This window comes from Ambystoma mexicanum, chromosome 1q (genome assembly GCF_040938575.1).
Source record: "Ambystoma mexicanum isolate Mex_15411 chromosome 1q, UKY_AmexF1_1, whole genome shotgun sequence".
Lineage (NCBI taxonomy): Eukaryota > Metazoa > Chordata > Amphibia > Caudata > Ambystomatidae > Ambystoma > Ambystoma mexicanum.
Window position 1 is genome coordinate 834389713 of NC_090922.1, and position 19850 is coordinate 834409562.

General features: G+C 49.9%; 1 protein-coding gene across 3 annotated transcripts in view; it reads right to left on the minus strand.

Annotated features, from left to right (window-relative positions):
• The window catches only part of CEP350 (centrosomal protein 350), a 2433119-nt gene that overhangs the window by 36143 nt on the left and 2377126 nt on the right, over window positions 1-19850 (minus strand). The gene's annotated exons all lie outside the window — the stretch shown is intronic.

Below are 19850 nucleotides of genomic sequence, written 5' to 3' on the forward strand. Positions count from 1 at the left end.
CCCTGGGCTCCTTGACGACGGTATCCACCGGTCTTGTTGCGGCCTCTGTAAGCTTTGTGCGACGAGGAACGGGCACAGGCCGTCTCAGTGTCTGCTTTGATGGCCTGCAGACTCTCGTCCACCGTTTTCCCGAACAGGTTGTTTCCGTCGAAGGGCAAGTCCAGTACCCTGGTCTGCACGTCCTGACGGAAGTCGGTGGCCCTGAGCCAACCGAGCCGGCAAACGCTGTTGCCCATCTGATGAAATCCGGTATCGGTGATGTCCGTGGCCACCGTGATGGCGTGATGCGATGCCACTTCGCTTCTTGCAGGATTTCCAGGGCTTCCGCCCTCTTGTCGTCCGGGAGGAAGTCCAGGATAGGGGCGATCTTGAACCACAGCTCCCTATCATAGCGGGCCACGATTGCGAGGGCGTTGGCTGGCTTGATGGTCGTTGCTGCTGACGAGATGACTCGACGTCCCATGGCGTCTAGCTTCTTTCTGTAGCTGTCCGGCGGGGAGGTGGAGAATGACGCCGTCGCCCCTGCCGCTTTCTTCTTGGCTGCCGCAGACACTACGGAATCCAGGGTCGGTTGCGCCCTGAGGCACATAGCAGCGGAGTCCGGGACCCGATACTTCTTCTCGTACCGGTCTCTCTTCACAGGGGCCATGGACGGGTTCTTCAAAAAGGACAGTCCTTCGTCCCATATGTCGTCCAACAGCGGGACTGAGTGTACCGTTTTCCTCTTGGCTTCCCTGCGTTGGTAAAGAAATCCCTCTTTCTTCTCTTCCTCGTGGCACAGCTGGAAAAGCTCAGAGGCCCTCGCGATCATGGCGTGAAAGGAGCCAATTTCGTCATGGGGGATCCGGGGGAGGAGGCAACGGGAGATCCATTCCGTCGTCGCCACCGTCGTCAGTCCTTGTTGTCGCCGTCTCCATCCCCGTCTCTGTCTCGTCCCCCGGCAGAGGGGATGGGGTGAAGGCTGGAAGGGAGGGGGAGGATGGACTTGCCTCCGCTTGCTGCCCGACGGTCCAGGCGCTGCTGGATCGTCTGCTGGGGGTAAGGGCAACCTTGTCCTTATCTCTGTACACAGGGTCTGCAAAGCCATCATGATTGTCCCCCGAGTTGTCCTGTGGCATAGGCATTGGTTGCGACGGGAGCGTCGGCTGGGGCGTGGGGTCCTCCACGTGCGGTTCCTCGTCGCTCTCTACATCCGCCTTGTCGGGATCCTTCCCGCAGGCCCTGGCCTCCTCGAACTTCTTGTCCAGGATAGCTTTGACACCAGCCAGCTCATCCTCGGAGGAGGTATCTGAGCATGTTAGGGCCACCGTGCCCCCCCACCCTCTTTCTCGACCCGGGGTTTCACAGGGGTCTTCTTGATAGGCTGGAAAGATGATTCCCTCAGGAGTGGCAGGGAAAGTCTAGGCCCGGAGATAGTCTCCACTGGGGTAGCCTCCGTAGGCTTCGCCAGGGCCGCCACGACTCCCTCAATCGAGGCCTTAGCATGGTGAATCAGTACCTTTACAACCTTGGGCGCGTCTGATGCCTTCACCTTAGGGGGAGGGTCACCTCCTCGCTCCCCCTTGGCTTTCTCCGTTGGCAATGACCGGGGCTTCTCCCGAAGCTTACTCACGTTCTCCGACTTTCTTTTCACCGAGCCAGAGCGTTGGCCCGTGGACGATGGCATCAGTGACATAACGCCCTGCCTGACAGCCGAGGAGCCTGACCCAACGGCGTTCCCGGTGCCCGCGGACTCGCAGTGCTTTGCCTTTCGTTGGGCCCCCGTCACCGGAGCACCCTTAAAGGTCTTAGAAGACCGCTCAAACTTCTTCTCACCTGCTTCTAGGCTCTTCGCCTCCAGCCAGTTGGCGAGTCGTGAACAACGGTCCTTCATGGTCCGGGTGGACATGTTCTTGCAGAACGCACAGTCCTCCTCCACGTGCGAGTTGTCGGCTTGTAGGCAGTAGAGGCACCGGGAGTGCTTGTCCTCCTTAAGGACATTCTGCAGTCCACATCCTGGGCAGTTCCTAAACAGTTTGGATCCAGTAGGTGTCGAATCTCCCTTGTCCTGGGCCATGTCCAAATCGGGGTAGGCTTCAAAGGTCCTCCGGAATCCTCCAAGAAGCTGAATTCGATGAAAATTCACCCTTGAGGGGCATAGAAAAGTCCGAAACGGGTCCCCGTTGATCAGAAGAAGAATCGGTGGAGCTTGAGGCTCGAATTGGCTGAAAAAATAAGAGTAAACTCTTTGAAAAAATACAATACGCAGTTAAAGCTCGAGAGCTACAGCACAAGGACTCCCAACATTTGAACGTGCAGTAAAAATCTGAAGATGGCTGCCAGAGGAGGAGCTTAGGTAGAGGGCAGTCATTGGCTGGGGGCAATATGACCAAGAGACCAGTGATTGGTTAATAGTAGAAAGACAGTTCAGAAGCAAAAGTGAAACTGATTTTTTCTTTACCACGGATTCCCAGCCTGACGACGGGGAATATTCATGAGCATGTGAATCCATGCCAGACCCCATGCTGGAGAACCTCCGGAATCAAACACTGAAAAATATCTACATTCTTTCCTCTGCACCAGTCGCAAAACACATGCCAATGGCAAAGGTATAGGGACTTTTTTGTGGTCCGCTTAGCCGAAAGCAACGCCTCCATCTCGTCATCCGGGAGGTCCCAATGCCTATCTCTCAACCTCTCAGAAACCATGCGTGAAGACAGAGTCTTGACCTCTGGATGGAGAACCCGACCTACCTTTCGCGAGAGAAGGTCCTCTCTGTGGGGAAGACGCATTGGAGGACAGATGGACTTTTCATAGAAAGTCTGTGTACCACGCTCTCCTGGCCCAATCCGGAGCAATGAGGATCATGTGGGTCCCGAACCGTCGCAACCTCCTGAGAACTTGAGGGATGACGGGGATCAAAGGAAACACGTACAGAAGCAGGAAGAGCCACTCCACGATGAACGCATCTCCTAGAGATCCTCTCTGGGGAAATTCCCTTGAGCAGTACCGTTCGCACTTCCGGTTGGAACCGGTCGCGAACAGATCCACCTGTGGGGTGCCACAAAGGGCGAAGATCTTTTGAAGGACTTCCTGAGCTAGCTCCCACGAGTGGGAGACCGTGCTCTGCCTGCTCAGAGCGTCCTCCGTCATGTTCTCCGTGTCAGCCAGATGAATCGCTGAAAGGGACATACCTTAGCTTATTGCCCAGAACCAGAGCTGCACTGCCTCTTTTCACAGAAGTAGTGACCCTACACCTCCTCTCTTGTTGAGGTAATGTATCGCCACCGTGTTGTCCGTCATTATCAGGACATTCTTCCCCCGTACAGACAGAAGGAAAGCCTTCAGCGCTAGTCTGATGGCTCTCAGCTCGAAAAGATTGATGTGAAGTCTGGACTCCGATGAGACCAACGACCGCTGATGGACAGATCGTCGACATGAGCTCCCAACCCTGTCATGGAAGCGTCCGTCAGTACCGTGACATCCGGCCATGGTTGCCAAAAAGGCTCTCCTTTCATGAGATTTGTCTCGTCGGGCCCACTACAGAAGGTCCTGCGAGACCGAGACTGGACCATGAAGGAGACCCGACATCCTGCCTGAGAACTGGGACCATTAAGTCCATAGAGCACACTGAAGGGATCTCATTCTCAAGCGGGCCTCTGGCACCAGAAAAATGCAGGATGCCATAAGGCCGAGCAACCTTAAGAATTCGAAAGCCGGAAGACTCTGGGCTTGTCGAAATTTTGTGACCATCTGAAGAATGTGATGAGCCCTCACCTTGGGGGGTGAGCACATCCCCAAGGAAGTGTCCAAAACGGCCCCTATGTACTGGAGCCTTTGGGATGGTGTCAAATGTGACTTCTTGAAGTTGAGGGAGAAGCCCAGCTTGTGAAGGGAGCGGCAGGTCATGCTGAGATGATCCAAGACTTCTTCGGGAGAAAGCACCCTGATCAGCCAATCGTCCAGGAAGGGGGTAAACGTGAATCCCTCCTCTCCTGAGATGCGCTGCCACCACCACCATGAGCTTGGTGAATACCCTTGAGGCAGACATGAGCCCGAAAGGCAGGACCCGAAACTGATAGTGGGATCCACCAACTACGAACCTGAGGTATTTTCTGTGCTTGAGATGGATCGGCACATGATAATATGTATCCTGCAGGTCCAATGACACCAACCAGTCCTGAATTTGGAGGGCCTGAAGGTTCTGAGAAAGAGTGACCATCTTTAACTTGTCCTTCCTGAGGAACTTGTTCAAGCATCGTAAGTCCAAGATGGGTCTCAGTCCTCCGTCCTTCTTGGATATCAAAAAATAAGGGGAATACCAACCCTTGTTCCACTCTGCCACAGGCACCAGTTCTTTAGCGCCTTTCTCCAGCACTGCGAAAATAGCTTGCAGCAGGAGCAGATCCGGAACCTTCAAAGAGTGTTTCCCCGGTGGATTGCCGTGAGGCTATTGGAGAAAAGGAAGGCAGTAACCGTGGAGGATCATATCCAGAGCCCACGCATCTGAAGTAATGGCTCGCCATTCTTCGAGATGCTGTGACAGCCTGCCCACCACTGGAGAACCATGAGCCATGGCCTCAGAGCTGTTTAGATGCAGAAACGGCAGTGCCAGAAGGCAAAGAGGTAGTTGCCTGAGCGGCTTTGGCACCCCTACCTCGTCCACCACGAGTGCCTCTACGGAGGCCCCTTTGACTGGGCATTCCCTTTGCCTTCCCAAATGAGGATTAATAGTAAAAGGAACCACCCCTTCATTGCTGTCCCCCCTAGGACGAAAAGGCAGAGGTTGTCTGACAGCTGCGCCCAAAGATTTAGCGGCCGCCTTGGAGGTCTGCAACTTTTCAGGACTCTCGTCAGCCTTGCTGCCAAAAAGATGCAACCCGTCAAAGGGGATGTTGAGAAGACGGGCCTGCACATTGGGTGCAAAATTGGACTTCAGCAACCACGCAAATCTGCGCATGACGGTGCTCGTAGCTATGGACCTCGCGACACAATCTGCAGTATCCAACCAAGATTCCAAGATTGAAGGGATTCACACATGGCATCCTTGCCATCTTTCACAATAGCTAGAATGCCATCCCTTTCTTCCCCTTTGGGAATATGCTCAGCTGCAAGCGAAATAAAATTCCACAGAGTGTGCGAAAACTTAGCCAAGGCACAGGTGGAGTTGGCCGATTTCAGGGCCATACTCCCAGCGGAAAATACCTTGCGCGCCCATCCATCCATGCGTTTATCATCCCTATCGGGAGGGATGGTAAGGTACGCTGACTGCTTCGAGGCGGCAGTAGCCACCTGAACCACCAAACTCTCTGTAGCGGTCTGATTGGTTAGGTAGCTGGGGTCGCTACTGGATGGACAGTATTTCTTCGACAAAGACTTATTAACTGCCAGAATAGACTCCAGGGAAGTCCAAGTAGCAACCACCTTTTTTTGTAAGGCCACATGAAAAGGCAAAACCGGGTCAGTGGCTGGACCCTGATCCAAGATGTCCGTTAGATCATCCTGATCAAACTCAACCTGAGGCCTGGACCACCCCAGGTACTCAACAACTCTCAACATCAGTCTCCTATAAGAGGGCTCAGCCTGCTCACCAGGCTCCGATTTCCCAAACTCCATCTCTGGAGATGTGTCGAGGCCACTGGCATCATTTAAGGACGGTCTCGGATGCTCAATCTGACGGTCCTCGTCAATGAGACACTCTGGAGCATTCGGCGTCCCATAAGGCAGACCAAAAGGAACAAATTCCTCATCAGACCTCTCCTCATCAACATCTTCCTCAAATATTTTGGAGGGACTGGAAAAACTCCTTCCTAGGGAGAGGAGTGCACCTCTTATCAGTAACAGGCGTCACAGATTTAGCAGAAGCCTTTCTTGGAGGTTCAACAGCCACAGGGGCTTCCAACGTCAAATTCTCCCCAGCAGGTGCCGATGGCATTGAGAAAGGCGCTGAAAATTTTGAAGGCTTTGAAGGTCTGACCCCAGGTAAAGACCCAACAGACTCCTCCGACGGACATGGCGCCGATGGCGTGGAGACCTTCTAAGACAGCTTCTCAGGCTTCGACAGTTTTGTGGGAGATGAAGACTGTGACCTAGACCTGGCACGTCTCTAGCGATTCCCTGAATCCTTGTCCGAACGGGACTGCGACGGCTCCCAATGTTTATCACGCCGATTGCCGGGACCCGAGGGCGCACCTGCATCGGACCAAGACCGTTCCTTGCCGGCTTCAAACGAAGGGGCGGACGGGATTGTGCTGTGAGACTGAAAAATCTAACATTTGCACCCGAAACGCCTCCCATTCCTTGGTGGTACAGGATTTAGTGGGGCATCACATCTTTTTCGGAGAGCTGTCATCCGACGAGGACGGGGAAGGCGAACGGTGATGCCGCTTACGGGACCGCCTCGACGAAAAGGACAAGTGGCGCGAACCACTCCGGGACCTAGACCGCCTGGACGTCTCCTGACAAGGAAACTCTCTCGACTCGTCGGTCGACATACCAGTCGATTTGGATTTACAGGGTTTGGAAACACAGCCTACCTTTAATTTCCCCCTACGATCCCGCAAGGCCTTGCCAGTCAACGACTGCCACTTCGAGCAGTCGTCCGTGGGGTGGTCCTCACCCAGGCACCATAAGCATATACGGTGCGGATCCGTGATGGATATCTTGGACCCGCAGTCCCGACATTTCTTGAAGCCAGGCCGCGGTGTCGTCGGGTGGAAGAAGAAGACATAATCGCACAATACGAAGAAGACACAAGGCACGCTGAGTTCTCGAACAGAACTGAGGCTAGGGGTGCCGTTTGTGCTACTTAACATCCAATGACGTCACCCTCGACAGAGGCCTTCGAGGGACATCGACCCAATGCCATCGACGCAAGGACACTCTCTGCCGAAAATATTTCCGAAGCAGCAGAGCGGTGGACATTACATGTCTTAGATGAGCAATACTTTGGAGGACACAATTCATTCGAACCCCATCATTGGGGGGCTTGTGGGTGACACCAGTCCAAATCCTGGCTAAAAGGAGGACTCCTGCAGCCATTCGACAGATCTTCATTAGAGCCAAGACCCCTAAGAAGAGGTGCAGCCAGCTGATGACCCGAGAATGACCGTTGCAGCTGACACGCATTGTCTCTAGTCAAGTTCTGGTGAAACCCTGCTCCTCTCTACAGCTCTCCAGAAGGCCCTTGTCAGTATTTTGACCCTTGGGCTGGTGGGATAATGTCTGCGCTCTGCTCGAGGAACCATGTCTGCTGAACCTTCGGAAAGGGTCCCGAGATAATCGGTGGACTGTCCAGCTCTCTCATGGGCTACTTTAGTTCACCAGTCGCCGTTCTAAGTTCAACTTTGAAACTTTACAGATCTGCAACTTGTGGAACAAGACACTTGTTCCTGAAATTTCAGACTTCCTGACCATAGAGAAACCTTTCAAGGATTGCATTTCGCCGCCTGACTCTGGTGACTCACGCTGAAACCCAACTACTTCTTGTCCTGGATGTCTCCTACGGTTGCCTGCTCTATGGAAGTCTTTATCCTGTTGTGCAGAGGGTTTCTAGCTGTCCAGTCTCCAGCACCGTTTTGTCAGAGTCCTGAACCTCCAACTAGCTGACCCAATCCAGATGCTGATGGTGAAATCTGACCCCACGGCCCGGACTTCCCTCCAATGGACAACGCCTAGAAGTGGGTCCAGTGGATTAAGGAACCCCTGAGGTGGTTCCTTGAGTAATGGGGTGAGCTTGATACCTATTCCTACCACCCCTTTCCACCATAGCGTTGTATGGGTGTAAAGTCCTAACCATATCTCTGACCTGCCTGAATAAGATCGGTGGGGGTTTGGTCAAGGATCCCCTGGGTTTCCCCTGGAGTGGTGGGATTGGGTGACAAACTTGTAACAACTTCACTTACATTTTTATTTTAATTCTGGAACATTTACCTGCAACTGTTGGCTTTGGCAACTCTTGTTCGCAAATCACATAGTAAACCTCCCTCCAAAGTACATATTGGAAAACTAGTGTCTTTTGGGCACTAGGCTACAATTCCTAGCAGCGTTGGCCTTATTAAGATAAGGGACCTTAATGGAGGTATTCTTGTCGGTGTTCTGTTTTTGACCAATTTACATACCTGTCTCCAACTGGTTCTAAAATGCTATTTGTTCAGTTTCTCACTTACTTTACCATTTACTTAGTGCTACTTTTAACTTGAGTTTCTATTGCATTACTTTTTCAAAGGTAGTGTTGTGTTCTGCTCATAGGACCCCCTCAAAGAGGGAATGTATATGTGTATATGCTAGTAATAAAAAGTTACTCACTGTAGTGACTTCTGTTCCATTAGTCCATAGTCACCTTTCCTCCATAATTATGGGTGTCCATCCTATGGGGACAGGACTCGGACACTTTTGGCATACCAAAAATGAATTTCCCTTTACATTGTTTAGTGTAGCACGGGAGGCAAGGAGGTGTGGGCGTGGCCAGCCCCACCAAACACAGCCCACCAGTAACACCTGTTAGTCCTTGGATCCGCATGACGGGTAACTTAATATTCAACTCATATGGAGGTAACGCGTTGAAAAGATCCGTCTACTTCGCCAATCTTCGGCAAAGATTCCTTGGTGAAAGCACATGAAAGGAGCAACAGGCCACCCACCTGTGTTGGGGCCCAGACACTCCAGGCAGCGCATGTGGGGGTCCACCACCGTGAAATGCCTGCTACACAAAGTGCAGGCTGAAAAACCCTTGATGCCCGTCATATAAGACAGACCGCAGTTGCCAGAGTGCGAAGACATTAAATGAAAGAAAGGCAAAACAATTGCCTTGGGAAATAGTGGCACAGTAAAAAAGTGTGCAGTATGCCAAGCGTCCAGTCCCGTCGATGTGGAAAAAAGGACTGATGGCGTTGCCGACGGGCAGCATCGGCCACACCCACACCTCGGTGCCTCCCGTGTAACACTTACAAATTTAAAAGGGAAATTCCTTTTTGCTATGCCAAAAGTGTACCGGTCTCGCCGCCATAGGATGGACACCCATAAGTATGGAGGAAAGGGGACTGAAGGAAAGGGAACGGGTCATAAAAGTACTTGTGACACAATACTTAACCTGGGTTTTCATTGCTTAGAGAGTATACAAAGGCCTAATAAATAATGGTATATTTTTGTACATCTTCTGTCTAAATTAATTATTGGAGTACTCTGTGTGTGTCAATGTAGCCCTAGACCACTCTCACACCCTCCTGAGTCTAAGCCTTATTGCTCTGCAACCTTACTTTGATTGAGTTTGACTAGAAATCAGTGTAGTCTACCCGTACCCTTTTAAAGGGTGGCCTCTCAGAACCCATCCTCAGGGTTGATTCTGAAAATCCATCTCGACAGCAGCCAAATACCCCTTTCAACAGTGGCCACTAAAAATTCCTTTAAGGACCAAGGGAATGAAAAAAGAATGAAGAGTTGGGGAAAATCGTGTGATCCATACCATTTCCACAGCAGCAGACAGAGATGATATGCTGCCCGCAAGCACAGACTGAATTGGTAGAATCCCTCCTGGCCAAAAGGATCACACCCATGACCTGGGCAGACAAAGCCCCACTCATTGTACCTTAGCAGATAAGCAGGAAGGCTGATGCTGCTCATTCTCAAATGGAGTTCCCTGGTCTCAGATTGGGAGAGCACGTCCACTATCACTGGGAGGACAGATGGACATGTCCAGAAGATCTGGGGAGCAAGTCCGAAGCAATCAAGATGATGGTAGACCTGAAACTGCTCAGCCTCTTGAAAACCAGGGGATGGCAGGAACCTGTGGAATGCAGAGAGGGATCCAAGTTTCATTATACAATCAACCCGTACAGAGAGCACGCTTCGCAAGAGTTACAACATAGCAACTTACACTTCCTGGACTGGAAGCTAACCGGTACACCTGAGGGGACACCAAGTGGAACACATCCAAAACATGACAGTTCCCACCTGTGGGAGACCCACAAACACCTAGTCACAGCATCTGAAACAACATTCACAGACCTGGCGATATGGACTGTCAACCAGGAGACGCCAATCTACAGATACCAAAACTACTGTTGGATTGATCAGTGCAGAGAGGCAATAACCCACCTTGCTTGCTGAGGTAATGCATGGCCACTGTGTTGTCCATCAGGATTTGAACACACGATCCACATGGAAGGAAGAAAGGCAACAAGGACCAGTCTGCTGGGGATCATGGCCACTCACTGCCAGATCACCCAAGTGAGCAGCCCAGACTTTGAAAGAGACATACAGGACTACTGTCAATTAAAGCCACGGTTGCCAAAAGCAGTCAATTGTCTGAGTACTCACCCAACACTCCAGATGGTCCTGTGATACTTTGTTCAAGACCTGCAAGAAGACCATTTACAGGGTGGCAGCCACTTGAGAACAACCTTATGTGAAACTGCGCCTCTAGTACCAGAAAGATGCAAGAGGTCATGAGAACAAGAAGTCAGAGAATGGCAGAGGCTGGTACTAGCGCTAGACTTGGAAGAGCTCCATCATCTGGACAATGTTAATGACTCAGTCTTCAGACGAAAGGAAAGTTCCTAGCTCAAACGCGTGTCCAGAACTGCCAGAAGGAAAGTGCACTTCTAAGAGCAAGTAGGACTTTTTGCCATCCCTTCCCCTCTTGGCACAAGGTCCATTGAGGCTTTCGCTAGTAGCTGCACAAATCTCTGTTAGGAGGATATCTGGGGAAGACATGAAAGGGGTGGCTTCCCCGGGAGGCGGTGGAGGAAATGGAGGCAGTAGTCCTGTAAAGCTACCTAGAAAGCCCACGCATCAGAGGTGGTGTTCATGCTCTCCCGAACAAACAGGAACAGCCTCCCCCATACTAGGGATGAGAGTGGTGGAGGAACAAAATAAATGTCTATTGAGGCTGGAGAGGAGGCAACCAAGGATCCCGAAACATGGAATCTCGGCAGGCCTCAACCCACATGATTATTGCCTCTGGTGTGGTTTACCTGGTGGTGCTTGACCGCGGTAGGCAAAGGAAGAGAATGACAAAGGCTCATCACATGGCGAAGGAGGCAGAGGTATATTTAATAGACAAGCCAGACAACTTGGCTGTTGTCTCAGAACCAGAAAGGTTGGCCAAATCAGGAACAAAGTCGAGGTAGTGATCCAGGAATGCTTCCCAAGCACAGCCCCGGACCCCGCTGAGCGAGCCACTCATTCTGCTATATCCAGTCTTCCCAGCAGAAATGTATTTGGTGGCCTCTTTTTCATTATTAATCACCGCCGTAAATGCAGCCCTCAATGTTGGCGCAGGTTATCAGCAGCCCCATGACAACATTCCATAAATTGCGCGACTCGCGAGTATCTGTCAAGAGTGAAAACAGCATTAACTGTCATGAGTGCCAGGCTACCAGAGGCATAAACCTTTATTTCTCCCATGGGCATACCACTTCTTAATATCCCTATCCGGGGCAAGGTGGGAAAGGTTTGCAGCCTTAGATCGCACAGTTGATACCTGAACAACCAAACTGTCATATCTCACAGAAGGAGATGGTCTTTGTAGCACTGATGGTCACAGGCACGGATGGCAGCCATTGTTTCTCCCAAGATGGCGGCTCCGGCAGGTTGCGGCATTCCAGCCTTGCAGTGGATGCCTGCAACCAAGGCTCCGCCCCCTCAGCAAAGTTCTGGTTATCTGCCGACATGCACAACGCTCGAGTGCGTTGCTACTGCTTAGTCAGCGCTCCGTAAGTTCGCCCTTAGGCTTTACTACTTGCTACATCTCCTATTGTACGATTATAATACTTCTCTGTGTTTTCAAAGCTTCCCAACCGCTCCTCTGGAATTGAGGCTCCGCCTTGTCACACCCGTTCCTTTCGAGCCAGCGGTCGACTCAGACCTGATCCTTTTCTAGCCATCCGGGATCGCTTACCTTCATTCCATTCTGGACATATTGAGCCGGCATTATCGGTCCAGTCTCTCCGGACATTTCCCGGCAATTCACTCCGGACCCCCATTTGCGACTTATCTCACGATTGGAACCTGCTTATCAGTTTATTTCCACGGATTTTGTGGTGGATCTCCCTAATTCTGCCGGATGCACTACGATTATGGTCACCATTGACTACTTCACGAAGATGGCTCACTTTGTGGCCCTGCCTAAGGTACCTACCTCGGCTCAGATGGCAAGGATCTTTATTACTCACATTTTTTCTGTTCATGGCTTACCTGAGACTATTGTCTCGGATAGGGGTCCCCAGTATACGTCCAGGTATTGGCAACAGCTATGCAAGATTCTTGGCATCTCCCGTGCTCTAAGTTCAGGGTTTCATCCTCAAACAAATGGCCAAACGGAGCGCTTGAACCAGACTCTTGAAGGCTATCTTAGGTGCTATGTTTCAGCGTCTCAAGACAATTGGACTGAGTTGTTGTCTTTGGCAGAATTCTGTTATAACAATGCCCGTCACGCCTCACTGAGATCCAGTCCTTTTTACTGCTCCTATGGGTTCCATCCTACCTGCTTTCCTGTAGGGGTATCATCTGCGTCTTCATTTCCGGATGTTGCTGGACTATTACAGGATATTCAACTGGGACATCGGAAGGCACTGGCTTCTCTTCAAGACGCTCAGGAACACATTTTGCTGATGTGCACCATACTCCGGCTCCAGTTTTTGTCCCGGTCGACAGTGTGTGGTTGGCTTCCCGATTTCTCCCTAGACATCTGATACCTTCAAAATTCTCTCCAAAGTACTTTGGGCCATTCATTCCCTGTGCTTAAAAAATTGGGCGAGGCTGCCTATCGCCTGCAACTTCCTCCCTCTTGGTCTCGGATTCACCCGGTGTTTCATGTTTCCCAACTCAAAAAGGATGTGGTGGATCGCTTTTCTCGCCGTTTGACTGTTCGCCCTCCTCCTGTTCTGACTTCTTCTGGTCCCGAGTTTGAGGTGGCTGGCATTTGTGATTCCCGTTATCATCGGGGCCGTCTCCAATACTTGGTGGATTGGCGTGGCTATTCGCCTGCGGAAAGATCTTGGGAACCGGCTTCTGCAGTTCATGCTCCCCAGCTGGTTCGCCGATTTTATTGCTCTGATCCCGGCAAACCGGGTACGTCTGCCCTTTGGAGGGGGCATACTGTCATATCTCACAGAAGGAGATGGTCTTTGTGGCACCGATGGTCACAGGCACGGATGGCAGCCATTGCTTCTCCCAAGATGGCGGCTCCGGCAGGTTCCGGCATTCCAGCCTTGCAGTGGATGCCTGCAACCAAAGCTCCTCCCCCTCAGCAAAGTTCCGGTTATCTGCCGACATGCACAACGCTCGAGTGCGTTGCTACTCCTTACAGTCAGCGCTCCGTAAGTTCGCCCCTAGGCTTTACTACTTGCTACATCTCCTATTGTACGATTATAATACTTCTCTGTCTGTGTTTTCAAAGCTTCCCAACCGCTCCTCTGGAATTGAGGCTCCGCCTTGTCACACCCGTTCCTTTCGAGCCAGCGGTCGACTCAGACCTGATCCTTTTCTAGCCATCCGGGATCGCTCACCTTCATTCCAATCTGGACGTATTGAGCCGGCATTATCGGTCCAGTCTCTCCGGACATTTCCCGGCAATTCACTTCGGACCCATTTCCGACTTATCTCACAATTGGAACCTGCTTATCAGGTATCTTTTTGCACGCTTAGTTTAGCTCCGACGCCTTAGTTAGCACTGCCTTTTTCTCATCACATCTCTTCTTTTCTCTTCCAGCTCACAGCCGATTCCAGAACTCCTACAACAAGGTTCACATGTAATTTCTTTACGACTGAATTCTGCTTCGCAGGTATTTTAGATTCCTTTACCAATCGATTGAACATACTACGACAATTAGGAAACTCAATTCGCAGGTATTTTAGATTCCTTTACCAATCGATTGAACATACTACGACAATTAGGAAACTCAATACCTTCAACCTTCTTTCTTCTATATTTCAATCATTCAGAAGGAATTCGCATTCTCGCTGTTCTGAATACCTCATTGCACATTTCCTATCTCCATAGGGTAATTATTTCCTTATCCTATATCCAGATCTATACCTAGATTCACCTCTATTTCTACTCCTGAACCTATTGTTCTATAATCTTTACCTTTCTTATTTCCTTGTTGTATTTGCATTCAGTCACCTGGGACCGCAACGGAAACTCACCCCATCCAGTGTAACATAGAAGATTACATCCACTGAGGCGATCAGGGTTTTTTACCGCAGAGGGTTTCCCTGGAGCGCTCATTCCCTCCTGATTCATTTATCTAGGGAGAGGAAGAGGTTCTCCAGGTGGCCACTCATATTCAACACACACATCTACTGGAACAGGTCAGTGGGTGCATGTTTAGAGGGAGAGTATTATTCCTGGAAAATTCTAATTTATGCAACAGTTATTACACAAACTCTCTGGAATGGTGTACCTGGAACACTAGCTACACAGTGAAGCAGCAGTGCTTTTTTAGCCAAATCCTTCTCCACAACCAGGATTGCAACATGCTTGAACAAGACTTACAGGACAGGGTCCAAAATTGTCACCTTAGATCAAAGAAGATGCCAATAGAGTTTCCAAATGTTACTATATTTTATTAAGGAAAGTTAGAGGATCGGCAACTGAACATGAACTTCCCAAGCAAAAGGCTCATGCTCTCTCTTGGGGTGTTTTGGGTTCCTTGCCTGTGGAAACCTATCATGGTCCAATATCTCTTCCGCTGGTGCGGGTACGTTGGCCTTCTTGCACCAGTCTGTAAAGTTCAAAAGGGGCTACCCCCATGTGTCCTGCCAATCTGCATCTCCTTGTGGCTGGTAAGTCTTTCCTTCCCTCCGGTATGTTCTTTTTTTTCCTCAATCCTTTTCTGCTCTCCCCTTTCCTGTCCCCCTTTCCATCTCCTTCCCGTGTTGCCCCATACGCACTGATGCCTGGGCCCTTGTTCACTCCCTCCTTGTGCCTGGCGCGGCACATCTCCCCACTTGGAGAGCAGCCTGCTTGCGCCACCTGGTTCTGCTCCCAGGTCCGTGGCTCTTTTTCCTCACTCCATCCTACCTGGTGGCCCGTGACAGTCACTGTTGTTCTTCATTTTGTCTCCTATCATCCGGCGTGCGCCAGTCTGCTGATACAGTCTCATCCCAACTAGTATGCCCTTACCTACTTTTACTCCAGAAGCAGCACCTGCACCAGTGAAGAAGCTGGTGGGGGATAGTACCAGTGCCAGTGTAGGATGTGAATCCTCCCGGATATGTCAAAAGGTTGACTTACTGTTGGGCGAGCGACTGTGATTTTGTTTTGTAAGAATATGGAGTGGCATTTGGAGAAAAAAGGTGAGCAGGATCTACGGCACCGTTTGTCCTTTTTCTCAGACCCATGGGGATGAGACCCCTCTGTTCCTTTGTTGTCTGCGGTCAAGACTTCTCATTGGATGCAAAAGACTCAGAGGAAGTCAGGGGCTTGGTTGGTGTTTTCTTGCTCTTGTGGTGAGTAGTGAAGACCTTTGTGATGTGCTCCTTAATGGACTTGGGGGTGCATCGGCTGGCAGCAATCACATTCTTCTGTATCATGTTCTGGACCCAAGCACCAGATGCAATGTTTGTGCAGGTCTAACACAGTCATGGGCTCGCCACAATCTTGGCAGGGTTTGAAACCCAAGGTTATTGGGGGAGACATGATGCATGTCAAAATTAGCTACACAGCAGTGGCATTCTGATAAGCAGTGCGCAAAGAAAGGGAACTGAGGTCACTACATGTATACCTCCCATGACGTCATATCAGAGTCACCCACAGCAAATCCAAGTCGAGTCGTAGGGGAGCCACAGTGTGCCCCGTGGTGACTGAAAAAGTTTCTGAAGCCAGGTTGCACTTGAAGTATATTTCTAACATGAGGAAGCTGTGGGAGAAATGAGAAATACCTGCATGGTATGGCCAATATCCATTGACCAGAGCCCATATGGCATATGACGATCTTAGTAAGAAATGGCCACTGCCAGAAAGCTATGGTCTTGGGCAATAGTGGTGTCACGGAAGACGCAGGTGTTCATCTGGTATAAAAACCTGCAAAGCTTGAGGATAAAAGAATAGCATTACCCAAGATGACTCATTCTTTGAAAACCCTGTGATGGAAAGCAAGTCTGTAGTGCCACGTCTGCCAGAGCAGGGACCCCCGGGATGGCAGAAAATCAGCAACCAGTCGCCATCAAAAAAGAAGAAGCTATAGAGTACACATGCAGAGCCCTGCTTGCAAGATGGGTGTCCTGTGTCAACATATCATGACTATACCAGCAATCCGACGTCTGAGAACAAGTCCCCAGCAGAGAGGACTGAGGAAGAAGAGTTCAGAGCCCACAGCAGGACAAGGTAGAATTGTTGAGTGTGGAGCGGTTCCCCTAACACAAAGATGGCTGTCATGCCTTTTATTACTATGGAGAGCCAATGGCCCATAGAAGGAGTAGCAAAAGAAACTTACAGTAGGCCTGACCAATGTTAATCCTCATACATGAAAACATCACAGCAGGGTCAATCAAAGTTCAAAATAAAGAAACTCAATCAGAGGGGTCTTTATGAAGCTGGAAAAACAAGGAGGAAAGGGTCGGACTTGCAGGAGATGTGAGAGCGGGATCGATAAGAGGAGAACCAGTGTGAAGGAAGTAAGGAAGGAGAGGATGCCAGGAGAGACCAGGTACATCAAATGTGGAGCAGAGGGGGCCTTGATCCTAAATACAGACCTCTCAGCAGGAGAATCAAAGAGGATACATAGAAACAGCCCTGAAGCTGCTGATAGAAAGGACAAGACTGCTGTTCAACAAGTCCAATAATGTCCTAGGGATTGGGCACCTATGAGGGTCCTGATGAGGGCTACTGGTCTTGCTGGGTGAAGAGGCTTTGTCTCCTTTAGAGGTAGAAATAAGTGACTATACTATATCCATTATTTACGAGAAGGGTGTTAGGCAGAATCCTGTGCAGTTCCCTTGGGGAACACTGCAAAAAGATTAAGATGACAGGAGCAGCAGTAAACCCCAATTGGTAGCAGCCTGCACCACCCAGATTTACCTGGTAGCTGTGGCTGAGCAGTCAGACTTCTCTCAAGAAGAGTAGGGCAGTATGCACAGTATACACAATAGGATCAAGACACAGTAGAGCAAACAAACACTGACCAGAGCTTTGTATAAAAAGTATATAATTATTTATTTAAAACACACTTCAGGCAATACACTAGCACTCTCAATGAAAAGCAATCTAAAACACAGTCAGGTAAGCATACACACCTCTCTTGATAACTATCAGACAAGTCAGGGTTAAAGCACAACTATTTGTTAAGACAGAAGTGAGCGCTTAACCTAGATGGCACTCCAATAGTTTAGGTTAAAAAGGGAGAGAAAAGGCAGAGCATAAAATAAAACAGTTCCCAACACTTTTAAGAGTTCAGAGCAAGGGGAGAAAGGCAGGTTATACTGTAGAGCCAAAGTTCATAGGCCAGGACCACTTTAAATGGAGCCAAGCAAAATGTACACAGGATCACACGGTTTAAAGTGCACTGAAAGTCTTTGCAGAGTGTTCAAAAGAGGTTGGGGGAGTCAAAAGATATAGTTAGAAGGCCTGGAGTCAACCCAGTTTAGAAGCCAAGGATTTAACGGTCACCTTTAGCAATCTGTAGAAAGGGAGGCCAGGCAGGACACAGTACCTTAAAGAGAAAGGAAGCTCCAGCGGGGGCAGTTGTTGCTGGCAGTGGTTGAGGTTTGTGGTTCTGACCAGGGGAAGAGAAGATCTCGTCGAGGAGGAAACGTGGAGTCGTTGCACTGCACAGGGATGAAACCAGCCGCAGAGTTCCCGATTAAAAGGTGCAGTCCTTTTATTCACGGTCAAAAGTGGTGAGCTTGGCTATCCGGCCGCCGGGGTGCTTGGCACGGGCGATTCGACCAAGTGACGCCTTTGGAAGCGAAAAAGGGCGAACTGGTTGGTCACACCAGCTCAATGGGAGAAGACTATCCAGCAGAAGATCTTCTCGTCATTGGAAAAGTGCTGAGTTTGTTGCAGCAGGGCTTCACCGGTGGTGTCGTCGGTTGCAGGTGGCTCATCTTCTTCCCTCTTCAGAAGTTGCCACAGGACCTAAGAATCCGAAGTTCCAGCCCCAAAGGCCCTGCTTTTATGCAGAAAACCCCCCATTCATCAGCCTAGCTGTTAATCACACATGCTAAGTGGTGAGCTGGGCGGCTCACCACTGGGCCAATCAGAGTAGAGTGTGAATTGGGTTGCTAAGGCAACGCAGTCCAGGGTGCCAATTCCCCCCTCCACCCTTCCTGTGGAACCCAGACAGAGCGGCACCATTTGGAGGGCTTCTGTGGAGAAGGCCACCAAAATAGTGGAACGAAGGGCTCGACCTTGGTCATAGTTACAGAGACAGACACAACTGCCATTTTAGAATCGAGTTCTGGCAAAAAGACCCAACCAGTGATTTAATATTAAATAAATAAACCAGCGGTATCTTTAACATTGCACCAAAAAGTGGTGCGTTTAAAATCAATGGGAAAATCCCATAGAGAATATTCCGGAGGAATATTTCGCGTAGTAACCACTGCCACCAGCCAGAAACTCGACGAGGGGGGACGGGACAGTGCCCCCTCGAAAACAGACCCAGGGGCGTTCGAATTACCCCATACCAGTACTTCCACAATATGATGGTTTGTACTGGTTCTGTTTACAATTTTGGACTAGTAAAGCCAATGGTGACTTTACGTGCCCTGGGAGACAGTAGTCAGTCCCAGGGTATGGAGTCTATATTTGGGGGTCACTGTGACATCCCTTTGGTACTGCACTGAGGGTGCTGTGTACCACACATACAGAAAAACAGATGATACCTTATGGAGTAAAAAGAAACCCCACAGCTCATAAGCACATAACAAGTCAAGGACATACCTCAAATCATGTCTAAGAGTGGGAGTAAGAGAGTCACACTCTTAGCAGGAGAAAAAAACAAACCCCAAAAATCCAGCAAAGCTGCTCTGGGACTCACTAGGTTTGGGAAATTAGCCTTATCAGAGAATACTCTCTAACAAAGGGCACCATATTGCTTATAAGACACGGAAGGCTTAAAGATCTGTGATGGTGGGAAGGGCACTAGATGCCTTAAGGCTGAAAAGGGAACCTTATCCCTTAGTACTAGGAAGTGCACTATATGCTTTGAAGTAAACTGGGGCCCTATAACCCCAAACCAGAAAAACCTGGGTCAGGAAGTAGTTTAAAAAGAGCAAGCTGGGTGCTATATCCCTGTGAAGAGTGGTCCTGTGGCAAATAAGTAGCTGGGTTCTACATTCTTGCCACAGAGTTTACGCCAAGTAACAGATTAGCACTACCGTCTCCCCCAACCCCTGCACTCCTGAGACAGTTGAGCTCAGGGAAGTGGGGGGATGGCGGGAGGGGTGGAGAGATCAATATTCTGACCAGAATAAAAAGCACCTGGCACTGCAACTTCAGACCAGTCCCAAGGAGGTAATACACATTCTGTTGTAGATAAACCCTTAGTCTCTGCAGGCATTTATCCCAACCCAAATCCCTGGGACAGACCAGAATCCCCACGAGATGAAGAACCCTGACACTTCATTATTTTGCCCAACCGGACACTTAATTAGGCCAATTCCAAAGAGGACATCCCAGTTTGTTTGTAGATAAACACCTAAATGATCAAGCGATGTATCTCAAATATTTAAATTCTGTAAATACACTAAGTTTGAACCTGTCCTCCTGCAGGCACGCTTGTCAGTCCAGCGCCATTGCTATTGTAAAAGGAGAAATGCTCAATTTGTACGAGCATAAATGCTCTTGTGACAGCCCTGCCTGAAGATCGTTCTGTCGGTTCTCCCTTGTCTTCACCCCTTAATGGGCACTTGAAAGAAAACACAGG